This window comes from Bufo bufo, chromosome 1 (genome assembly GCF_905171765.1).
Source record: "Bufo bufo chromosome 1, aBufBuf1.1, whole genome shotgun sequence".
Classification (NCBI taxonomy): Eukaryota; Metazoa; Chordata; class Amphibia; order Anura; family Bufonidae; genus Bufo; species Bufo bufo.
The window spans coordinates 746,543,307-746,568,074 of record NC_053389.1 but is presented as its reverse complement, the minus strand read 5'-3'; positions in this window follow the sequence as shown (position 1 = coordinate 746,568,074).

Sequence of the window (24,768 nt, the reverse complement as noted above, 5' to 3'; positions counted from 1 at the left end):
CCGTCTGGACCTGGGCATTTGTTTTTTGGGAAAGATTTTAAAGCTTTAGTAAATTCTATGAGATCAAAAGGTTTAGAGATATCTAATCTTTGTGAGTTGGATAAGGATGGTAAATTAAGGTGATCTAAAAAGGATTTAGCTTGAAGAGGGGAGCCTGTAGGTGAAGGGAGATTGTATAAATCTTTATAAAAGAGTCTAAATTGTTCAGCTATGGAGTCAGGGGAGAAAAGTTGTTGTCCTTGGGGCGTTTTAATCGACGTGACGTATCTGGCGTTTTTTCTTCTCTTTAAGCGATTCATCATGAATCTAGAGGCCTTATTGCCATGGGCGTAGAATTTTTGTTGGGATGAGAGGTAAACTTTAGCTGATTTTTTATTTAGTAGATTTTTAAACTCTGATCTAAGAGATGATAGCTCAGAGAGCTGATGGGGGTCAAGAGAGAGTTTATGGAGAGTTTCTAAAGAATGTATGCGTTCTATTATGGAAGAAAACTGTTTATCTGTCAATTTTTTCAAGTAGGAACCTTTGCTTATGAAATGTCCACGAATGAAGGCTTTGTGGGCGTCCCATAAGGTTTGAGAGGAAATTTCGGGGGAATCGTTTTCTCTAAAGTATTGTTCTAAAAGGGAAGTTAAGTAGGCTAAGTGTCTATCTTCGCTCAATATGGATTTGTTTAGTCTCCAATTAGATGGCTTACCATGGCCCGGTTGAAGATGGAAGGAACAGAAGACTGGAGCATGGTCGGATATGGTGATGTTTCCAATCAGGGGGTCAGAAGATAGGTGTAAGGAATCTTTTGAAACAAGGATGTAGTCAATCCTGCTGTATGAATGTCCTGGGGTAGAATAGAAAGTATAATCGTTAGTGGTAGGGTTCATGCATCTCCAAACGTCTAACAAGCCTAATAAATGTAATCTATTTTTCAGTTTTTTAAGGAGTTTGAGAGAAACTGAGGATTTCTTAGAGGAAGTGTCAGCTGCAGGGTGCAATGCTAAATTGAAGTCCCCTGCCAAGATGACCACACCTTCTCTGTTATTTTCCAATATGTCGAGGGCTTCTAAGAGCCAGGGGACCTGATTGTAATTTGGCGCGTATATATTCATCAAGGTAAACATTTTGTGGCCTATAAGTCCCTTAACTAAGAGATATCTCCCCTCTGTGTCTGCAATATGCATGGAGTATTGGAAGGGGACATTCTTCTTAAAACCAATGCTGACTCCCCTAGAGGCCGCCCCATCCGCGCCACTGTGATACCAAATGGGGAATCTAGAATGGGAGAGATCCGGAAAATTCCCTTGCTTGTAATGAGTTTCTTGTAGGAAAATGATTGAACAGTTCTCTTTCCCCAGTAGGGAAAGGACCTGGGACCTTTTAGAGGGTGATCTCAAACCCTTCACATTAAAGGAAGATATCTTAAAATCATTCATGGATCAATAGGTAAAGGGGGGTGAGGGAAGATAGTGGCGGCCTCCAGGGAATCCAGGGGTCCCAAGTCAGTTAAATTGCAGAACAGTAAAAAAAAAGTACCAGGCCTTCAGAATGTACTGTGGTAAAGAATAACATGGTGTGAACAAACAATAACACCTAAAACAGGGTCGCTGAGTGAAAAAAAGGCTAATTATCATTAGTAGTAAATAACAAGTAGTTACGTATACAGTAACTGTCATATCAAGGGGGGAGAGAGGTGTAAACCTCAATTATGATAACCTGCTGGAGTATAACAGTATGAGTAAATGCAGAGACCGTTAAGAATTACGAATTCAATTAGATAAGAGATAGAAGGGGGGAGGAAATTTATAGAAAGGGTAGGGGGAGAATGGGGTAAGAAAGAGGGGGGGGAAGGGAGGAAGGAAGGGGGGTTAAGGTAGAGAATAAAAGAAGAGGTTGCACAATATGGATGACAGCAGAGAGTATTAAGCATTTAATAAGCAATCAGTACTATTGAAAAGACCATGCAATTCTTTTAGGGGTCAGGAGACTGCTTCTCTTCTTGGCTCTATGCTGCTTCGGGGTGCCGACTTTCTCCCAGGGTGTCATCTTAGCGAGGTCCGGAAGAGCTGCAATATTTGAGACGGAGTCCCAACAGGCAATGTCCAGAGGAGGGGAGTCCGTTGAGGAGAGGAAATCTTGGAGGTCATCATGAGAGGAGATCCTGAAAAATTTCCCTGAGAAGTTGAAGGAGATCCCAAAGGGGAAAGTCCATCTATATGGAATACGTTTATCCCGGAGCAGGTCGGTGAGAGGTTTTAAGAATTTTCTTTTTTGTAAGGTGACCGGCGCTAAATCTTGATAAATAGAAACCGGGTTATTTTCAAATGTAATATTTGATAAAGATCTGGCCGCTGATAGGATTTTTTCTTTGTCTCCAAAGTTTAGGAGACGGCAAATGATGTCTCTAGGGGGCTCATTACCTTTAGGCTTGGGCCTTAATGCTCGGTGAGCTCTTTCAAAAGTCATTTGCGATAGGTCTTCGTTTCCCAGGATCGAGGAGGCAATGGTTTTGATGGCCGGGATTAGGTCTTCATTAGCGACTGTTTCAGGGATTCCTCTGAATCGCAGATTGTTTCTGCGACTACGGTTTTCCTGATCCTCCAGACTTACATACAGAGCATTAATATGGTTCTGGCATAAGGAGAGGGATTGCGCCATAGCTGCGTTGTGTTCTAATGAAGCTGCTTGCGTGGATTCCAAAGCATCGACTCTGTGGCCTACATGGAGTATCTCCTGTGTCAGGCCCGCCAACTCTTGTTTCAGAGGGAGTAACGCTTCACCTAAAGCCTGCTTAATGAATCTCCTGGACACCGGTAGGTCCCGGGATGTGTTTCCCTCTCCGGCCTCACTTTCTCCCTCTGACTGACCTTCTTCTCCGCCGTCAGGAGCATGGTCACTTGTCAGCGCCATCTTGGATTCTTTGGCTTCGGCGCCTGTACTTTGTTTTTTCAGGAATTTAGCCATTCCTGAGTTCGGATTTATGGCTTTAGGGATAGCACCGGCGTCGTGGGGTCTCTGCCCTCCTATTTTGACCATGATTCGGGTCTCCGGGGCTTACGTTAGCAAAAATCCCAGCAGGTCTGTGAACGGAGCTCAGCGAGACACAGCCATTCAGCTCCGGCGCTAGCTCCGCCCCCTGGAATATGGATTATTATTTAATATTAGCCATGTTCCCACACCAGCCAAATGGCAGAGAACTTCTAGAAGGCCACCATTGTTTACAATTTCTCACCTCCATTCAGGTAGCACGGATCCTGCAGTAAAGCTTCCCTGCAGGGTGTTTAAGCCATTCACTACTTTAATGAAATTATCAGACATATTGGAACCGCCGATTCATAAGAAATTGTGAATCGCCCGTGCATTACATACATAAACCAGATACATATTTGTATCCCTGTGGCCACGATGAACAGGCCCGTGGTCATAGTTTGGTGGTGGGATGCCAGGGACGGGAGATATACATATCTTCCTACAGAAACCAAATAACGGTACTATGCTTAGACTCTACGGGTAGCCGAAGGCAGATCCATTGGTCCCAGAACCACCTCCCTGCAACATTCTGGTCTGGAGCCATGAGCCCTAATTGGTTTTGTGACTCATTTGCTGCCAGCCCCAGAAGAGGGGTAGTGGATTCCTCCCAGAGGCTGGGAGGGGAGGGGCCGGCTACAGGTCAAAAAGGCTTGTTCCAGCAAGCGGGCGTGTGTTTACTCTGAAGGGAGGTCACATTGTGCCATGTGCTTAGAGGGACCTGCAAACTGCCTCCCATGTGACTACAGCTAAAATCTCATTACAACCCAGAGGACTCCTATACCTGGTAAACTGACTTTTGCTCTGCTTAACCCTGGTTTTACCCTATCATATGTATGTGTAACCTCAGACCACTGTATATATTCTCTGTGTATATCGTGTAATGTCTAGTGTGCCCTTAAGGCAATTAAATATATAATTTAATCTTGTGCTGTTCTGGTATCTCGATCACCAATCCCCATGTCCATGTTTCGGCCTAGTTATACGCTACTCCGAGTTGGTTTCTCACCCTATATAATCCTGTTAGCTGACCGGGCTTATATCAAACGAGAAGCTGGTGGCAGTCTTTCTGGGCTGAGAAAGCCCTGTTTCACTGGGGCAGTGAAAAGGCTCCCTCAGCTTGTTGCCTCTCTGTGCCCGTGTGGACAGGAGGAGTCTGTGAACACTGTACCAAGCTGATCTTACCTCCTCCTCCTCATTGACGGCATAACGTCACGCCTTGCTAACCAGTGACTATACCGTATCTTGCTGGCTCTACGTATTTGACGTCCGGAGGCAGCGAGGTGCGATATTTGTCACAACCCACTATGTTTTTTCTTCATGAAATGCTCATCTAGTTTATGCAATGACTAGTACTATCTATATTTATATGGAAACTGTTTATGATCTTTACATATATATAAATGAAAATTTAAATAAAAAAAACAAAGAAAGAAGAATGCATATAAGGCTGAGGCAAGCATGCATATTTATTAGAGATGAGCAAATTTCTCTAAAATTCGATTTGGCTGGTTACCCGAATTAAAAAAAAAAAATTGGTTCAATCCAAATTTATTTGTGGCGAATTGCATAAAATAAATGCTATTTCCGGGCTGCAGAGAGCATTTAAAGTGGTGTAGAACACTGTGCCTTGCAGTAACATGCATAGGGAGTCTGCTGTGGTAGTGAAAAAATACTGTGAATCAGTATGACGTGCAGATGACAAGTGTCGCTGTTATAATAGCTGCACAATTCACTTAGTAAGGCAGTCAAGGGGCCAAAACTGACCAAATAACTCAAGTGTGAACTCAGCCTTACAGGTCAATGTTAGTGTCAAGAAGAAGCGCACCCCTTTTACACCGTCGGCAGATGATTCCACATAGATGTCTACAGAACCTGTTCTATTAAACACTTATCAGAAGAAGGGTCAAATAAATGATGATGGCAGCCAGGCCAAAAGGCAAAACAGTGGCCAAGTCATGAAGAGGGGATGGTGGAAGCAGCATGAGGAAACAACAGAGCGAACCAATGACAGTTTCTGGAGGTGGCAGCAGCATCAGAAGGAGGCCACAGAGTGGCACGATTACAGTGTGGAGGTGGCAGCAGCATCAGGAAGCCACAGAATGGCACAATGACAGAGTGTAAAAGTGGCGGCAGCAGCAGCTTCAGGACGAGGCCACAAAGTTGCACAATGACAGTGTGGAGGTGGTAGCAGCATCAGGAGGCCACAGAGTGGCACAATGAGAGAGTGTAAAGGTGGCGGCAGCAGCAGCATCAGGACGAGGCCACAAAGTGTCTCAATGACAGTGTGGAGGTGGCAGCAGCAGCAGGAGGCCACAGAGTGGCACAATGACAGAGTGTGGAGGTGGTGGCAGCAGCAAAATCAGGAGGAGGCCAGAGGGTGGCACAATGACAGTGTGTGGAGGTGGCAGCAGCATCAGGAGGCTACAGAGTGGCACAATGACAAAGTGTAAAGTTGGCAGCAGCATCGGGAGGCCACAGGGTGGCACAATGACAGTGTGGAGGTGGCAGCAGCATTAGGAGGCCACAGAGTGGCACAATGACAGAGCGTGGAGGTGGCAGCAGCAGCAGCATCAGGAGGATGCCACAGGGTGGCAGAATGACAGTGTGGAGGTGGCAGCAGCATCAGGAGGCCACAGAGTTGCACAATGACAGAGTTTGGATGTGGCGGCAGCAGCAGAATCAGAAGGAGAGCACAGGGTGGCACAATGACAGAGTGTGGAGGTGGCAGCAGCAGGATCAGGAGGCCACAGAGTGGCCCAATGATAGAGTGTAGAGTTGGCAGCAGCAGCATCGAGAGGCCACAGGGTGGCACAATGACAGTGTGTAGAGTTGTCAGCAGCAGCATCAGGAGAGGCCACAGGGTGGCACAATGACAGTGTGGAGGTGGCAGCAGAATCAGGAGGCCACAGAGTGGCACAATGACAGAGTGTGGAAGTGGCGGCAGCAGCAGCATCAGGAAGAGGCCACAGGGTAGCAGAATCACTGTGTGGAGGCGGCAGCAGCATCAGGAGGCCAAAGAGTGGCACAATGATAAATTGTGGAGGTGGCATCAGCATCAGGAGACAACAGAGTGGTTAAGTGACATAGTGTAGAGGGGGCAGCAGCATCAGGGGACCACAGGATGACCCGGTGACAGAGTGGGGAGGTGGGTGGCAATACCAGTACCAGCTGCAGATGGTGGGTGAAAGAAGACTCAAGTTGCTGCTGATGGAGCTGGAACTGTTCCTATCTCCCCCACCATGCCACAGCAGTCATGGCAGAGAAAAGTGAACGCAGATGACCCCCCCAGTCAGTCCTGCGAGAGGATGGTTGATGGCGAAGATAAGCAGCGACCAACTGACTACATAGGATAAAAGTAAATGAATAAATTGGACTGGCACTCTGTATGTGTGGTAATATGGAATAAATACAATAGATAATATAATAAAAGTGATCACAATTTAATTCAAAAATAAATGCAATAAAATACACGATAAAATTGGAAGCGTATGTAAACGCTAAAAGCAATATAGCAGCACTGGTGTGTGATAATTCAGTTGTTAGTTCACAATAAATGGCTAAAGTCTTGTAAATAACCAAACTTGGTTGGGTAGGGTAGTTGTCCTTTCAAATCACAGTGTTGTATATAAAATGCAACGGGACATACACAAGCGTAGGGTCTGATGGTTGTGCAGCTTATCCAAACAGATCAACACACGCATGCCATCTTCCGAGCAGCGGTGGATTGCAATCAATATAATAGTGCTCCAAGTTAAGGAGATAGTGTCGGATCTTACCTTATCCCGACTGCATTAAAGTAGAGTCACTCACATATGCAGTGCAGATGGTCCCGCACTTAGGGGTAGACGCCGGAGCCGTGCGATTGAAGTATGCTGCAGGCTTTGCCGTCCGTGTCGCAGAATGTGCTGCGTACCCACGTGACCCGTGACGTGTCTCCGATCTGGGACTTTGACCAGGTATCGCGAGATCTGATGTGCGGTGGTCGGGTTAGCAGAGGCTATGTTCAGCAGATCCTGGATAAAAATTTTTCACTGGAGCGCTCCAGTCATTGATGAATATATTCACAGATTATTTCCTCATCTGTGTATAGGAAGAAGGCCTTAGTTGTGATGGGAGTATCAGTTGGTTACGCCAGAACGCGTTTTCGGGGACCTCTTCCCCTTCCTCAGTGGCAGCTGATCTCCCAAGGTTTGGAATGATTTTATATAGGCCGCCTGGATGGACCCAAAAGGCGGTTAGGATTTTCAATTCCAGTTTTTGTTCATTATAATGGGTACTCAGACCCAAAAAGCGGTACGGATTCTCAATTTTATTTCTCATAGGTATTACTCCATGCCCATGGAGTAATCCTATGTAGTAGCTCAGTTTGTCCTCCCTCTCAGCGGGTGTAAAAAAGGCCCCCATTTTTGAAGGGTAGCGAGGGTCCAACAAGGTGGAGAGCCAGAAGTCATCCCTCTGCAGACATTTGGCTGTCACTACGCAAGCAAATGAGCATGCATAGGGCCATTTGTGCAAGTGACCTGGAGGGACTCCTTGCCTCCAACTACACAGCATATTGCCACGGTGTGTCTAGGTCCTCTGCCTCATCTTCCTCATCACCCTGTACCTCCTCTGGCTGCTCCTGCTCCTCTCCTGTCACCTGTGTGTAAAAACCACCCATTTCTCTACAGATTGCTTGTGCTCCAATGTCCTCCTCCTCCAGTGCAGCCCCCACAGGGTTCAAGTGACCAAGAGATCTAGGGGCCATGTCGCCAATCCAGTGACCAGCCAGATTTACCAGCATCTGTTCCAGGACATGAAGCAGTGGAATGACGTTGTTCATCCTGTAGTCCTGGCGACTGACAAATAACGTGGCCTCCTCAAAGGGCCTGAGCAAACAGCAGGTGTCATACATGAGCAGACACTGGCTGACATCGAAGTTGCACAGAGGAGGACTCCTGTCTGCTTGGATCATCAAGAAATCATTTATGGCCTTTTTCTGTTCGTATAGTTGGTCCAACATATGTAGGGGGGATTTCAAAGGGTGCAAATGTCGCATATCAGCCTATGTTGGGGGATGTCGTTCTGCCACTGCAGCTCAAGGACGGTGTGCTTTGTTGTGTATGAGTGGCTGAAGTGCATGCAAAGTTTCCTGGCCTTTTTTAGGATGTCTTGCAGATGGGTGGAAGACTTCAGGAACTGCTTGACAACCAGATTGAACATGTGTGTCATGCAGGGCGCATGGCTCAGCCCTCCTTCACGCAGCGCCGACACCATGTTCTTTATGTTGTCGGTCACCATGGTTCCGATTTTGAGTTGTCGCAGAGAAAGCCAGGATTTGATTTTTGGTGAAGGACACGGAGCAGTTCCTTCCCTGTGTGACTCTGTTTACCCAGGCAAATGAGGTGAAGAACAGCGTGACATCGCTGTGCCCTGCACATGTGGTATGCTGGAGGGGCACTGTGAATTGTCCCTGCAGTGAAGGCTGAGGACACGATGTAGGATGAGGAGGCAGAGACGGACATTGTCGCAGGACCAACGGCGTGAGAACTTGGAGGCGTAAACGGAGTCACCTGGCCAAGTTGCTGGTGTGGCTGTGCAGGAACCACATTCACCCAGTGGGCCGTAATTGACATGTATTGTCCCTGACCGTAGTTACAGCTCCACACATCGGTGCTGTCGTGCACTTTGGAAGACACAGACAGGCTCAAAGACTGGGCCACCTGCTGTTCTACATGTGTGTGTAGGGCTGGTACTGCCTTTTTGGCAAAGTAATGACGGCTTGGGACTCTCCACTTCGACTCGGCACAAGCCATCAGTTCTCTGAAAGGTGCAGGGTCCACCACTTGGAAAGGGAGGGACTGCAGCACCAGCAACTTGGCCTGGAGCAAATTCAGCTTCTGCACCATTGGATGATTGCACGCACGCTTAGGTGATCGATTGCTGATGGAATGACTGACAAGGAGTAGGAGGAGTAGGAGCAGGAGCATCAGGACGAGCAGATTATGGGAAGGACAGACAGCTCCCTTCGACTGAGGTGGTGGAGCCTTGACTGCTTGAAATCGGGTGCGTGCCACTGGGTGATGCAGGCAGGACCACCACATCAGAGCCACGGTTCTCCCAGGCCACTTTATGGTGACACTGCATATGTTGATGCAGGGCCGTGGTGCTTAAACTGGCACTCTGGCCACGCTTTAGCTTCTGCCCACAGATTCTTTAAATAGCCATGTTCACCTCTTCCGGCGGCTTAACAAAAAACTTCCACATCGCCAAATAAGTGATTTTACCCCCAACACTCCACACTGACTGACTGCTATCGCCACTGCTTCCGTGAACCCCTGCACCACTACTTTCCGGGCAGGTAGGCTCCTGCGAAGCTGGTGGTCTACCCCAGGCACGTTGGACCACTGACCTCCCACTGCTGCTACCCTGCTGACTCCCGGCCAAATTAGCACCTTGCTGGCTCCGCCGCTGCCTCATCAGCAAGCTGCCACCTTCTTCTCCTGATGATGATGAAGCCCTAATTCACCCGGCTCCCAAGAGCGATCAGCTACATCATCATCATCGAGTTATGTCTGCACGTCACTGATGTCCTCCTCAATGGTCACTGGGTCTAGAGCCTGACCGCTCGCAACACCAGCTCCCACGCCATTCTCCTCATCACTACTTGCCCGCCTACTGGAGGAAGCAGCGGATGTCTCCTCCACATCTTGGCTGGCCAGTAGCTGCTGACTGTCCTCTAGTAGCTCTCGCTGTATAGTAGAGCTGAGCCCACAGCATATAATACTTCTCTGGCTGAGGGAACAAAAAAGGACAGAGGCGGGTTGAGGACAGGTGAGGGCACAGAGCCTGCTCCCGGGCCATGACAACTAAGGGTTGTGTCTGACAAACCCACCGACTCTTGGCCGGTGGTGTCTGATGTCACTTGGGACGAAGTGGATGACCGAGTCAACCATTCAGGAACTGCTGGGTTGCTGGTCAAGACAAAATTGCTAGATGACATTGGGAGCTCAGGCCTCTCGCTGCGACTCCTGCTGCCTCGCCCCCTTTCTCTGCTGCGACTTGTGCCTACGCCAGAAACATTTAGGCCTCTGCCACTCCCCTGTGCAGGGCCTGGCACTTCTCTGTCTGACATACTGTTAGATCAAAATTATAAATAAAAAGGAAATTAAAACAACCCAAAAATTCTCTCACTTCACCAGACAACAGCTAATAAGGCCTTTTTTTCCCCACTAATACACTCCAAAAAGGGTTTTAGAACATAGAACTGCTCCGCTGAACAGCAAATAATATAATTTTTTTTGCCAATAATACACACCAAAAAGGGCTTTAGTGCATATAACTGCACCGCTGAACGGCAAATAATATATTTTTTGCCACTAATACATGCCTAAAAGGTTCTTTAGAACAGGCATCCTCAAACTGCAGCCCTCCTGCTGTTGCAAAACTACAACTCCCAACATGCCCGAACAGCCTACAGGTATCAGCCTACAGCAGGGCATTGTGGGAGTTTTACAACAGCTGGAGGGCCGCAGTTTGAGGATGCCTGCTTTAGAAAATATAACTGACCACTGAATGGCAAATAAGATATATTTTGTTGCCACTAATGCACACCTAAAAGGGCTTTAGAACATACTGTATAACTGCACCACTGAACGGCAAATAATACACTGCTCAAAAAAATAAAGGGAACACTTAAACAACACAATGTAACTCCAAGTCAATCACACTTCTGTGAAATCAAACTGTCCACTTAGGAAGCAACACTGAGTGACAATCAATTTCACATGCTGTTGTGCAAATGGAATAGACAACAGGTGGACATTATAGGCAATTAGCAAGACACCCCCAATAAAGGAGTGGTTCGGCAGGTGGTCACCACAGACCATTTCTCAGTTCCTATGCTTCCTGGCTGATGTTTTGGTCACTTTTGAATGCTGGCGGTGCTTTCACTCTAGTGGAAGCATGAGACAGAGTCTACAACCCACACAAGTGGCTCAGGTAGTGCAGCTTATCCAGGATGGCACATCAATGCGAGCTGTGGCAAGAAGGTTTGCTGTGTCTGTCAGCGTAGTATCCAGAGCATGGAGGCACTACCAGGAGACAGGCCAGTACATCAGGAGATGTGGAGGAGGCCGTAGGAGGGCAACAACCCAGCAGCAGGACCGCTACCTCCGCCTTTGTGCAAGGAGGAACAGGAGGAGCACTGCCAGAGCCCTGCAAAATGACCTCCAGCAGGCCACAAATGTGCATGTGTCTGCTCAAACGGTCAGAAACAGACTCCATGAGGGTGATATGAGGGCCCGATGTCCACAGGTGGGGGTTGTGCTTACAGCCCAACACCGTGCAGGACGTTTGGCATTTGCCAGAGAACACCATGATTGGCAAATTCGCCACTGGCGCCCTGTGCTCTTCACAGATGAAAGCAGGTTCACACTGAGCGCATGTGACAGACGTGACAGAGTCTGGAGATGCCGTGGGGAACGTTCTGCTGCCTGCAACATCCTCCAGCATGACCGGTTTGGCATTGGGTCAGTAATGGTGTGGGGTGGCATTTCTTTGGAGGGCCGCACAGCCCTCCATGTGCTCGCCAGAGGTAGCCTGACTGCCATTAGGTACCGAGATGAGATCCTCAGACCCCTTGTGAGACCATATGCTGGTGCGGTTGGCCCTGGGTTCCTCCTAATGCAAGACAATGCTAGACCTCATGTGGCTGGAGTGTGTCAGCAGTTCCTGCAAGACGAAGGCATTGATGCTATGGACTGGCCCGCCCGTTCCCCAGACCTGAATCCAATTGAGCACATCTGGGACATCATGTCTCGCTCTATCCACCACAGACTGTCCAGGAGTTGGCAGATGCTTAAGTTCAGGTCTGGGAGGAGATCCCTCAGGAGACCGTCCGCCACCTCATCAGGAGCATGCACAGGTGTTGTAGGGAGGTCATACAGGCACGTGGAGGCCACACACACTACTGAGCCTCATTTTGACTTGTTTTAAGGACATTACATCAAAGTTGGATCAGCCTGTAGTGTGTTTTTCCACTTTAATTTTGAGTGTTACTCCAAATCCAGACCTCCATGGGTTGAAAAATTTGATTAAAATTTTTTAATTTTTGTTTGATTTTGTTGTCAGCACATTCAACTATGAAAAGAACGAAGTATTTCAGAAGAATATTTAATTAACTCAGATCTAGGATGTGTTATTTTTGTGTTCCCTTTATTTTTTTGAGCAGTGTATATATTTTTTTGCCACTAATACCTGCTAAAAAGGACTGTAATTTTCTCACTTCCCCACACAACGGCTAATAAGCCCTTTTTTCCCACTAATACAATCCAAAAAATGGGTTGGAACATATAACTGCACCGCACAAGGGCAAATAAGAGTTTCTTGCTCCATGTCCTAACACGTGTATCAGCCAGATTAGGAAAAAATGTGATTCATTACCACGAAGCGTGAGCAAATTCCTATTTGGTGCTATTCGAATTTTTCGTGAAATTCGGATTGAATTCCACTTCGTCAACTTGAATTCGCTCATCTCTAATATTTATGATGGAGCAGAGACAAATAGCTGCCGGCAGTACAAATGTTTGGCCATCAGCCATTGTATTTTTAATGTGTAGCCTGCTTTGGAGTAATCATGGGACATTTGAGTGTCCAGTCACTCATCCTCTGCCTAAATCACCATTTAATGTTATGATAATAATTCAGCTAATAAAGGTCAAGTCCATGCAATTTCAGCTTTTATACTCTGAAGGTAGAGGGCCCCTTTAAAATAGTACAGTGCTGGCTCCATGATGGATGCACATGCAAAGTGTTTTAAGATTCAGTCGTGGATGCTGTAAGCCTTTTTCTATTTGTTTGCAGATGTTTAAGTCTAATGAGAAATATAAGTTGATGGGCCATTAGTTAGAAAATACAAAGTTTAATGTTCTATTGATTCTGGAAATGCTTCTGTAAACTCCTTACCCTTACAACAAAAACACTGCACGGTCCAGGCTTATAATTGTAATTATCCTTTGATATTGATCTGTCTAGGGCCAGGCAGAGCTCTACTGTATTGGGGGGTTCTTCATTAACAAAGCTAACAGGGAATGTAATGTAGCAGAATATATTTATCAGGAAAGGAGCGTCAGCAAAACCGAACGCTGTTTGTCATAGTGCTAAAATAATACAAGCGATGACCATACAAATTCCGCCACAGTTTTATGGGTTTTGCTTTTACAACGTTCACTATGCGGTAAAACTGACCCTTGCCCTTCATTTTCTGTGTCACTATGATTACAGCGATACCACATTTATATAGTTTTTCTTGTGTTTTAAAACTGAGGAAGAAGGAGAGGAAGAATCAAGACCAAGTGCTAAGTTTCACCCGTCGTTCATTACTGCCCATATTATTCAGCCCCTTGAGCCAGCATCCCCTATTCATACTATGGCTTCACAATGAGTAGAAGTGATGGACATGACTAATGAAGTGATGAAAGTAGCAAAAAGGAATGTGTATTAATCTCCAGGTTTCTTCCATGACAGATGTTCTGGGCACTTGAATAAATCTACAGTATGTTGTATATTGGAAATAATAAGATGTACATTATATCCAGATGTTTGAACATTGTTGTGACCAGAAATGAAATATTGCCATGCAATGTGTGACGCTAATGAGCATCTGGAATCAGATACAGAGTACAGATGTAGCATGCATCAAGATGTCATTTAGCATTAGGGGTTATCATTTTCTGCTTTATGACACATGAAGGAAATACATCAACAAGTACCTGGATGTAGAGGACAATCATTTCTTGCTGTAGGCATTTTATATACCAGTTGTAGTGACTTGTGAGGAGCCAGAGCGGAGGATGGGAGTGGTAGTGGCTCTAATGGCATGATGTGTCTCTGTGGTCTATATCAGGCTGTTGCTCCCCAGGACCAGAGCAAGTATTGGAGGTCACAGCTGTTCTTCCCTAGGGGCATACCCTGATGCTAGGGTTTCTTGTCTGATGGTAGTTGGGGTGCAATGATGTTATCTTTCCGCATGGGTGCAAAGCAGAGCATGTAGTGCATAGTGCAATGGCCACAGTGCAAATTCTTTCCAAAATTGTGAGGTATGCAGGCTGGCAAAGTGGCAAATAATGTCTCTCTGGGACTGAATAACTGATGACCTAACCTTAGTAAAAGTCATCAATATCAGATTGGCAGGAGACCAACTCTCAGCAACCCCCTTGATCAAGTGTCACAGTAGCTCCAGCTGTAGAAGAAATCACTGGAATTACAAAGCATCATACACTGTGTAGTATCCAGGGATGGTTACTACAGCACTGCTCTCATTTACCTTGAACAGGAGAAGGACTGCAGTAACCAACTCTGGCCACTACACATTGGATGGTGCTGTCACGGCTGAGGATGGGAAAAACCCTCAGCTGAGCGGTGTCAAAGATAAGAGTAGCTGCTAGGCTACTGACCCTGACTCCTGACCATATGAGCCCATCCTGATGGTAAAAGGGCTCATACACCGGAACTTAAGATCCCTACTAGCCCTCAGGGTGGCCCTGGACTAGGAGCAGGGTAAGACGACCTGTTCCTCCTAGGCACGGACGAACAGGAGTCTAACTGGCCAAGCTACACAGGAAAGGGGAACATATACAGCATATGGCAATGGCAGGTAAGTGAAACTAGTACCACACCTACCTGCCACAGACACACAGCCTGGAACCCGTGCACAAGTGCTGCTGTCCACAACAACATAGACGGACACAGCACGCACCACACACCACACAGGAACCCAGGACCATAAGCTGCAATAAACATAAAGACACCACAAGACATAGCATAACATCAGAACATCTATGCCTAGACATTACTTATGACCACAAGGGTGGCCCTCACTGGATAGATGAAAAATAAACCAGGAGGATGACTCCAGCATAAACCATGGCTGGAGTACCCTGTAACGGATCCACTTCCGTTAATGAACGCTTCCTAACTTGCGCCGAGGACCACAAGCACCGCACTGGACACCACAACCACCGCAGACTCCACAACCGCCGTAGCTTAACTGGAGCCGCGCCGTCTTCCTTCCACCCTGAATGAACCTCCAGCATTCAGGACCATGTGGGAAAGATCTCTCCTCCAGGGAATATGCAGAGCATAGCAATCCCCAGTGTGATACAGCAATTCCCTCCAATAACGAGACAAGGCTGCGTTTTGAAGGGCTAGAAAAACATGAACTGAACTGAACTCTTTATTGAGGGCTACCCTCCCGTATTTATGCAGGTCCCCACAATGCATCATGGTTTCCTCCTCTCTGCCCTGGAGACACCCGAAGAGCAATTCAATTATCTCTCAGGACAAAGGGAAATCACCAATACACATGAGGGAACAACAGGGCAGGAATTACCACCCAAATACACAAAATCCTCCCTTCTGTCTGTGATATAATTATGGATTAACATAACTATCACAGACAGTAAAAATACAGTTTTTAAACATACACTGTAACTTTAAAACCATACATTCCATCTCCATAAAAAAATACATATTTAAACTCAGCATACATCAAACACAAACACTTCCAAAAATCACACAAATCCCTCCAGCGGATCAAAAGTTAAGTGGAAGTCCTTTATGACCGACCGCAAGCACAATTTCCTGCCCAAAACAGTTCCATAGATTTGGGCTGTGCGGTTGGTCAATTTCATGCAGAAAAACGACTAAGTCCCATCTTCGAACGGGACTTAGTCTCTGGAGCTGAAAGTTCAGTATGGAAGAAGGTAAGGGTCAGCGGTGTTCGTGTATTTGCGCATCCGATTTTAGTTCCACAGAATCTTTAGTATACACCGCTGACCGCGTTCGGTCCTATTAACAGTGCAGACATGCGGCATAGTTCTGTTACACTGTTCTTGAAGGGTAATATGTCCCGGGCCATAGTCGTAGGGCAGGAGGCTAGCCATAAGTTTTCTATAATGCCCAGTGGCAAATGGCAGTTTGTCACATACCCCTCAGACTTCTGGCTTCCAGCAGGAGCTAAATAGGCCAAGTAGCCACACCCACACACAGACACACCCAGTGTTCACTCACTAGGAAGGGAATTAATCCTTCCAATACCAGGCAAGGGATGGAAGCTACTAAAAGGGAAAAAGTACAAACAAGCACACACTCCACCTGTTACCGCCGGCAACGGCATGCATGGCAACCATGTCCTGGGGATCAGCCAGAAGGCCGAGACACTGCCACCACATGCACACAACACCACACGTTGCCACGGGCAATCACAAGTGAAGGAAAGTGTCACTAAACACACCATAGGCCGTGACAGGTGCTTTGTAGATCCATTGCCTGCTTTCAGAGCCAGAGCTACTGCAAAACAGATGAACATTAGGGATGTCAGGAGTTGGCTCCCACCAATCTGATATTGATGACCTACCTATAAGAGGTTATGCCATGATTGATGCAAAATAATAATAATAATAATAATAATAATAATAATAACTAGACAGTGTTGTTTCTGAAGAAACCACAGGATGTTGGCTTGAAATCTGATTGGCTGTTGGTGGCTCCACCCACTTTTTAGAATTTTAATCCCAGTTCTCCAGTGACCAACTGTGCCAAGTTTGAAGACTGTGCCAATAAAAGTCTAAGAGCAGCGGCAGTTTGAATTTTCCCCATTTAAACAAATGGCTGAAATTTGATTGGCCGTTGTACACTCTGCCCACTTTTTATAAATTTTTGACCCCAGTCACCCAATGACCTATGGTACCAACTTTGGGTACTCTGGCTTAAATACTGTGAGAATGATACTGTGAGAATGGCAGCAATTTCAATTTTCTCATTGAAGTCAATAGGGAAATTCTGATTGGTTGTTTGTGGCTCTGCCCACTTTTTAGAGTCCCCAAAATGTGACAGAAATTTTCAGGTTGACCCCATGCAGTAAAAAATGTTCAATAACACAGGTAGAGTAATGGAGTTTTTATAGGATCAAGCTTTTGGTATCTTGAAGTAATACAATGCGTTCACTAACACGGGCATATTGATACACTTCAGTGCGCTTCAAATGGTAGATTAAGATTTTTAGGAAAAAAAATGGCTGGCTGTCCATATACAGAAAAATGTTAAAATGCATAAATTAACCTGACCTATCAGTATAAAATCCAAATAAAATAATAATTTACACAGAAAAATGTTAAAATGTTTATTGCAGGAAATATCTTGCCATCAAGCTGTATGAACTATGAAACACGCAACTCTGAGTTACCACTCTCCATGCTATGCTTTCCTTGATAAAACCCTCAAATCTACCCAATTATATTCCCATATAATGTCCCTAGTACAGCTGGATTACTGTCTTGTGTCTGTAATAGCTTTTTTGTCAGACATAGCCAAGATACATGCTCTCAGGTCACAAGGTGAACATAGAATGGTGTTCTATGGTGTTCTCAGCAAAAGGAACTGTCATCATGTAATCCTCCATGGTCATCCCTCCTGTCATTTTCTCAATAAAATGGGGATGGTGTCATTACTGAGTGATTCGTGCAAAACCAATTGCCAAAACTTTGGACTCATTTGGCAGGCAACCTTTTGAGAAATTTGTAATGAATCTAATTAATTTTTGAATGGATTGGATTATCTCTAGGATGGATCTTTTGTCATCTTTATTGCAGGCACCATAATGCTTGGAAACCACCTATTAAAAATCCTGCATTTGCCCCTGGAGAGGGTAAAATGGGATAGTTACCCTGGGGTCACAGTCACCTGGTTCCTATGGGGCCTCTGCCATTCTTCTCTTCACAATATATTCATTTTATTGATCATGACAGCTTTTTATACTTGCAGCATAATGCTGCATAAACACTGCATTTTTCCAACTGCTTAAAGAGAACCAGCTTGTTTTTACCCTACAAACAAAACTGAATACCTTTATGCTATCATGATATGGTTCTGATGGTGTTCTTATCTTCCTTTTCTGACTTCTGAATGCGCTTAAAATGATGTTTATTCCTGTATGCACCATATGCTAATGAGCCATTTCAAGTCAAGGAGGCTGGCAACTACTGCCTTGAAGTCAAGCTAACTTATTCTGCCACAGATATACATGAGAGAAGTCTCTTATGAGTGCTAATCTCTTGTACATGCAATGGAAGATAGTGAACTTGCTATAATCATTCCCCTAGCAACACCAATATTGTAGTATTCCAGTGAGGGATATGCCTCTAGGTAATTTATTTAATGTAACTTGAGAAGATGTGATAGAGGTCAGGAAAATCCTGTCTGCAGCTCTGTGATTCATGTCAGAAAAACACAAAAAGACTGCAGGACACAGGATGAGCTCACAGAAGAGAAGAAGTTGCAGGATTAGTGACATGAAATTTCTACCATAGATAACTTAAAGAAACAAAATATAACAATTACCACTAGATGGCAGCAAAGCATACTTTAAAAGGCATAACTGGGACAGCACACTAATCCCGCATGATAAATCATGATAGCATAAAGGTATTGCGCTTGATTTGGAGGGCAAAAAAAATATGACAAGTTCCCTTGAAGCTAAATGAAAAAAGTCATAATTAAGTATTGTTCCAACAAATTAATTATTACTCATTTATGTATACTAAAGTACTTTTATTTAATTACTTGAAGCCATGGTGGCAGAGACAAAGTCCAGGTAAACATGCCAACACTTTGACTTCTGCCCATGTCCTCCCAATTATGTAAATCATCCAGGGATAATTGGTTCCTACAATCTAGTTTTCAAGAATGAGAAAGGCGTTGAAAGGATAAAACAAGATCAATAACTTTAGGTTAAAATACCCTGCATCTTGTACTGTATTTAAAATATAATTCCAATAAGTGAACATCTCCATTTGCTTGTAAACGCTGCCTCACATTAATTACTGGAGAACTCGTCTCACATGACATAGACAAGAAGGTCTAAAATGGACCTGGTTATCTCTTTTTTAGTGGAGTGACCTTAAGCAAGGCCTTTGTGTAAGTAATTTACAATGCTGTCTAGGACAAGCTACTCGCCTCTCTGTCTGTAATAGAACAATAGATTGTGTGCCATTCGACAGCATTAACTTCTGCGAGAACTTTGTCATTAAACTATTCTTGGTAAGATACAGAAGAAAGCCACATTCTAATGGTATATACATCTAACAAGCACAGTGAATGGCTATAACAGTTGTATTCAGTGCATGGAAAGAACCACTGGACCCCACTGCCCAGTTCGAGAATATCAGTATTATTAAGATTAGTAAACACAGGTTACACCAAATTAAGTTAAGTAAAGGCCCAAAGCCAATAATGGGCAGCATCACAAACCCTCAACAAGCCCACTCAACATAGAGCAGATACACCTATACAAAAAAGCTGAGGGTGATCTTTCATAGACTAACCCACATCCAACCGTTGTTATGGTTACGTTGTTTATCCCATCAGTGTTTTGATATACACTATATGATTGTCATCATTCAAGAAAAATATTTACAGACTACTTTTATGAATACTGATTATACGCTTATGTTGGACATTTTGAGATATAATGATATGTACAATCTGCTCTTTCTGTCAAAACAATAAAATTGTTAATTATAAAAATAAAAAAAAGCTGAGGGTGTTGCTGAAACACGCGTCGGGGTGTTCGGTTCTCCTGAGGTGATTTCCCCATTTTATGGGTATGTGATAGATGTTACATTCTGTATGAGGGGTGGTTTCTGTGTATAGTTTTTTATGCATTGTGATGTACTAGCATGTACTTGATATATTTGACCATGTGTTTAACCTTGGTCAAGGGATGTAAAATTATTGCATCCCTTCCCCTCATATGAGATTTGTATTTATGCTAACTTCCCACGGGTGTACACCACACTTTTGTCCTGATGTATTTTGTCTCTACTTTTTATCATCTCATATATATATATATATATATATATATATATATATATATATATACTAAAGATTATCATTTATTTAGAGCCTTATTAGACGTTACTTTTTTGTATAGGTGTATCAGTATTATTAAGAGTAGACCCCCAAGTAGACATGAGTGAATTTATTCTAAACTAATCGACATTGACTTGAATTTTCCAAAAACTAAGTTCACATCTTAATCTGAATTTTTGGTGATTTGATTCATGTAAATTTCTCAAAATGGCATGTCATTTTTCAGATCAGAAGAAAGAAGAGATGAAGAAGGAGGAGCACATGACCTCATTCACCACCAAAAAGTAAAATTTTTTCAGACAATTTTTTTTATATAAAAAAAATACAATGCTGTGTGTTATTAACAAACTGTTTCCTACCACCACCAGCCATTCGTCTACCCATACCAATATATGTCACTATCACTTTAAGATTACTAATGCTGTCTTAGGCTACTTTCACACTAGCATTCGGAGCGGATCCGTCTGATGAATGCAGACGTTTGCATCCGTTCAGAACGGATCCGTCTGCATTATTACTTAGAAAATTTTCTAAGTCTGAAAGTAGCCTGAGCGGATCCGTTCAGACTTTACATTGAAAGTCAATGGGGAACGGATCCGCTTGAAGATTGAGCCATATAGTGTCATCTTCAAGCGGATCCGTCCCCATTGACTTCCATTATAAGTCTGGACGGATCCGCTCGCCTCCGCACGGCCAGGCGGACACCCGAACGCTGCAAGCAGCGTTCAGGTGTCCGCTCACTGAGCGGAGCGGAGGCTGAACGCTGGCAGACTGATGCATTCTCAGCGGATCCGCCTCCACTGAGAATGCATTAGGGCCGGACGGCTGCGTTCAGGGCCGCTCGTGAGCCCCTTCAAACGGAGCTCACGAGCGGACACCCGAACGCAGGTGTGAAAGTAGCCTTAGCATTATAGAGCTTAAAAGGAACTGCATTCAGTCCTAGGAGACCGCAGAATGTCATCCAAAACTTTTCAGAGCAATTGGAGCACTTTTGATTTCAGTCAAAATGAGTCAGATCCGAATTGAATAGCCAGACCAATTTGGCCGAATTGATTTTCAAGAAATTCACTCATTACTATCCCCAACCATTGGGTCACAAGCATTAAATAAGCTTAAATGCTTCCATGTCTCTTCTAAACTACAATGGTGTTCACTGCCCGCATGAACTGGCACCTGAACTCCTATTATCTAGAGTGTTAAATGGGTGGCCGGAGATCCCAATTTTCTACCAAAAGCTCCAAGAGTAGAACAACCAGATATCAAACATATAAGGAATATACTGTTGATAAATGTCTTAAAATTTTAGAATACCCTTTACATTTCATTCTGGCTCTTGTGAATAGTAAAAGTACATCTGTTGCACCTGGGATCAGGAGCTTAAAGGGGATGATTATATGCATGATTATATTAGGCTATAACAAAGAGTTTGTGGTTCATTCTAGAATAAAATCTGAATATGTAATAATTAAGAGCTTGATTTTTGGTGTGTGGTTACAGTATAGCCATGGTCAGGTACTTTCTGCCTTGCTGCAGCTGCACCACCTGCGTCACTCAGTTGACAATAGCAACCAGCCCTGCTGGCAAAGAGGCTGATTAGCCTATCAGGGAGCAGGCATGCTGGCCCCATCAGACTCGGTGCCGCTGTCATATGCTTCATTTCAGAGGGCTATTTAAACAGGCAAATGCTGGCCACAGTTGCTATTAATTGGTCTTCTTATCCTCACTACTATTTTTAGGATTCCTGATAATCTGACTTTTGGATAGTACCTGACCTTGCCCCTGACTGCTGATTACTCCTCTGACATTATCTTTTGGCCCTGACCCAGCCCGGTATTTGACTCTGTTTTTGTATATTGTGTTGGTTCTGATGTATCTCTCTGGTTTGGACTCTGGCCTGATTTTGACTTAGCTTGATCTGGTCCTGGTTTTGACCTCTTTCTGTCTAACTACCCTTTTACCCGACTACATTTAGGTCCCTGCACTTAGTCAAGTTAGGGACCATACTCCAGTTGTGGGCTCCCATTTGGAGTGGATCGTGCAAGAGGTTGGGAAAGTGGTGCCAGTGGAGTACAGGGATGCACTGTTTCCTACCCAATGTGACAACCATGAGTGTTATTGGATATGTAAATTCTATGTATGTACAATATCAACTAATTTGTAGAGCTCTTTCTTGAAAGTAGAATGGGGTAGAGAGGCTTCTACTTGATGAATACGGTCAGAAAACCATTGCTAACCCTTGGCTTTAGAGATGGCCTTGCGGTTCGCCCGGCGGTCGTTTCGCTGCGAACTTTGCGCTTTTGCGATTCGTAGAAAATGCAAACATATGGCGATGTTAGCATGTGCCATAATCTTTTGCATTGCACAACAGTGTAGAGAAGTAAGAAAAAGATACGCAGCACTCACCAAGGTTGATGTTTTGTTGCTGCTTTATTTCATATTGATGAAGAAACAGTGCACAAGTGGGATCCTGGGGCGGACACTCTGTAGCAAATGGTAGCTGCTACAGACCTTTTGCGCGTGTGTTCGCGCTTCCTCTGGACGCTGTGGCCAGAGGAAGCGCGACCACACGCGCGAAACGGCCGTAGCCGCTACAATTTGCTACAGAGTGTCCGCCCCAGGATCCCACTTGTGCACTGTTTCTTCATCAATATGAAATAAAGCAGCAACAAAACATCAACCCCGGTGAGTGCTGCGTATCTTTTTCTTACTTCTCTACATTGTTGAGAATTTAATTGGCTTGTCCTCTTTTACGCTGAGCACCACGAACGAGGTAAATTACACCACAGAACCGGCTTCTTATACAACAGCAGGGGCTGGAAGTCAAGTGCGGGCAGTGCCGCCATATTCACTATCTCACTTTCAACAATCTTTTGCATTGCGCCGAACTTTGACCCATGACACATCCATCAGGTGGGACAGGACAGCCAATTGAGATGCTTCAGCACATGGACACACCCCCACCCTATAAAATAACCCGATCTGGCAGCCATTTTACAATCTGTGTTTTTTCAGGGTAGGGAGGGGTTGTTTTGTGGAGCAGGGACAGACTGTTAGGGACACCAAACGCGAACTAATAGGGCCACAAAAGTCCTTTTAAGGACTGGTATAGGTGTGCAATCGATAGGTGTGATATACTGAGGGTGTGATATACTTATAATATACTTTCTAACATAGAAAGTATATTTCAGTGCATTTGTATTGTGCAGCTGTTGTGTGCGGTTCTGCTGTGATACCGCAGCTATACAGAGGGACAAACGCTATTGGAATAACTAATTGCAATTGGTGTGATACATCTGTTGCCCCCCAAAAAACTGATTGAGGGGTGTGATATACCTATAATATACTTTCTAACATAGAAAATATATAGTGCATTTGTATTGTGCAGCAGTTGTGTGCGGTTCTGCTGCGATACCGTAGGTATATAGAGGGATAAGCGCTATAGGAACAACTAACTGTAACTGGTGTGATATGCCTGTTGCCCAAAAAAAAATTTGAGGGGTGCAATATACCAGCTTCCACAAAATAGTGATTAAGGGGTTTGATATACCTGATTCCACAAAATACTGATTGAGGGGTGCGATATACCTGCTTCCACCAAATATTGATTGAGGCCTGCGATATAACTGATTCTACAAAATACTGATTGAGGGGTTTGATATACTTGCTTCCACCAAATATTGATTAAAAGGTTCTATATACCTGCTTCCACAATATACAGATTGAAGAGTGCGATATACCTGCTTCCACAAAATACAGATTAAGGGGTTTTTATATACCTGCTTAAACTAAATACTGATTGAGGGGTGCAATATACCTTCTTCCAGAAAATATTGATTAAGGGGTTCTATATACCTGTTTCCACAAATTACTGATTGAGGGGTGTAATGTGCCTGCTTCCACAAAATACTGATTAAAGGGTGTGATATACCTGCTTCCGTATAATACAGATTGAGGTGTGTGATATACCTGCTTCCACCAAATATTGATTAAGGGGTTCTATATACCTGCTCCCGCAAAATACTGATTGAAGGGTTTGATATGCATGCTTCCACAAAATATAGATTGAGGGGTGCGATATAACTATTTCCACCACATATTGATTAAGAGGTTCTATATACCTGCTTCCACAAAATACTGATTGAGGGGTGCAATATATCTTCTTCCACAAAATACTGAGTAAGGGGATTAATATACCTGCTTCCTCAAAATGCTGATTAAGGGGACTGATATACCTGCTTTCACCAAATATTGATTGAGGCCTATAATACACCTGCTTCCACAAAATACTGATTAAGGGGTTTGATATACCTGCTTTGACCAAATATTGATTAGGGGGTTCTATCTATCTGCTTCCACAAAATACTAATTAAGGGTTTTTTATATACCTGCTTCCACAAAATACTGATTGAGGGGTGCGATATATCTGCTTTCACCAAATATTGATTGAGGCCTACGATACACCTGCTACCACAAAATACTGATTAGGAGGATTAATATACCAGCTTCCACCAAATATTGATTAAGGCCTGCGATATACATGATTCCGAAAAATACTGATTGAGGGGATTGATATACCTGCTTCCAAATAATAATAATAATAATAAGGGGTTTGATATACCTGTTTCCACAAAATACTGATTGAGAGTTGCGATATACCTGCTTCCACCAAATATTGATTAAGGGGTTCTATATACGGTGCCTGCTTCCACAAAATACTGATTAATGGGATTGATATACCTGCTTCAATCAAATATCGATTGCGTCCTATGATGTACCTGCTTCCACAAAATACTGATTAAGGGGACTGATATAGCTGCTTCCACCAAATATTGATTAAGG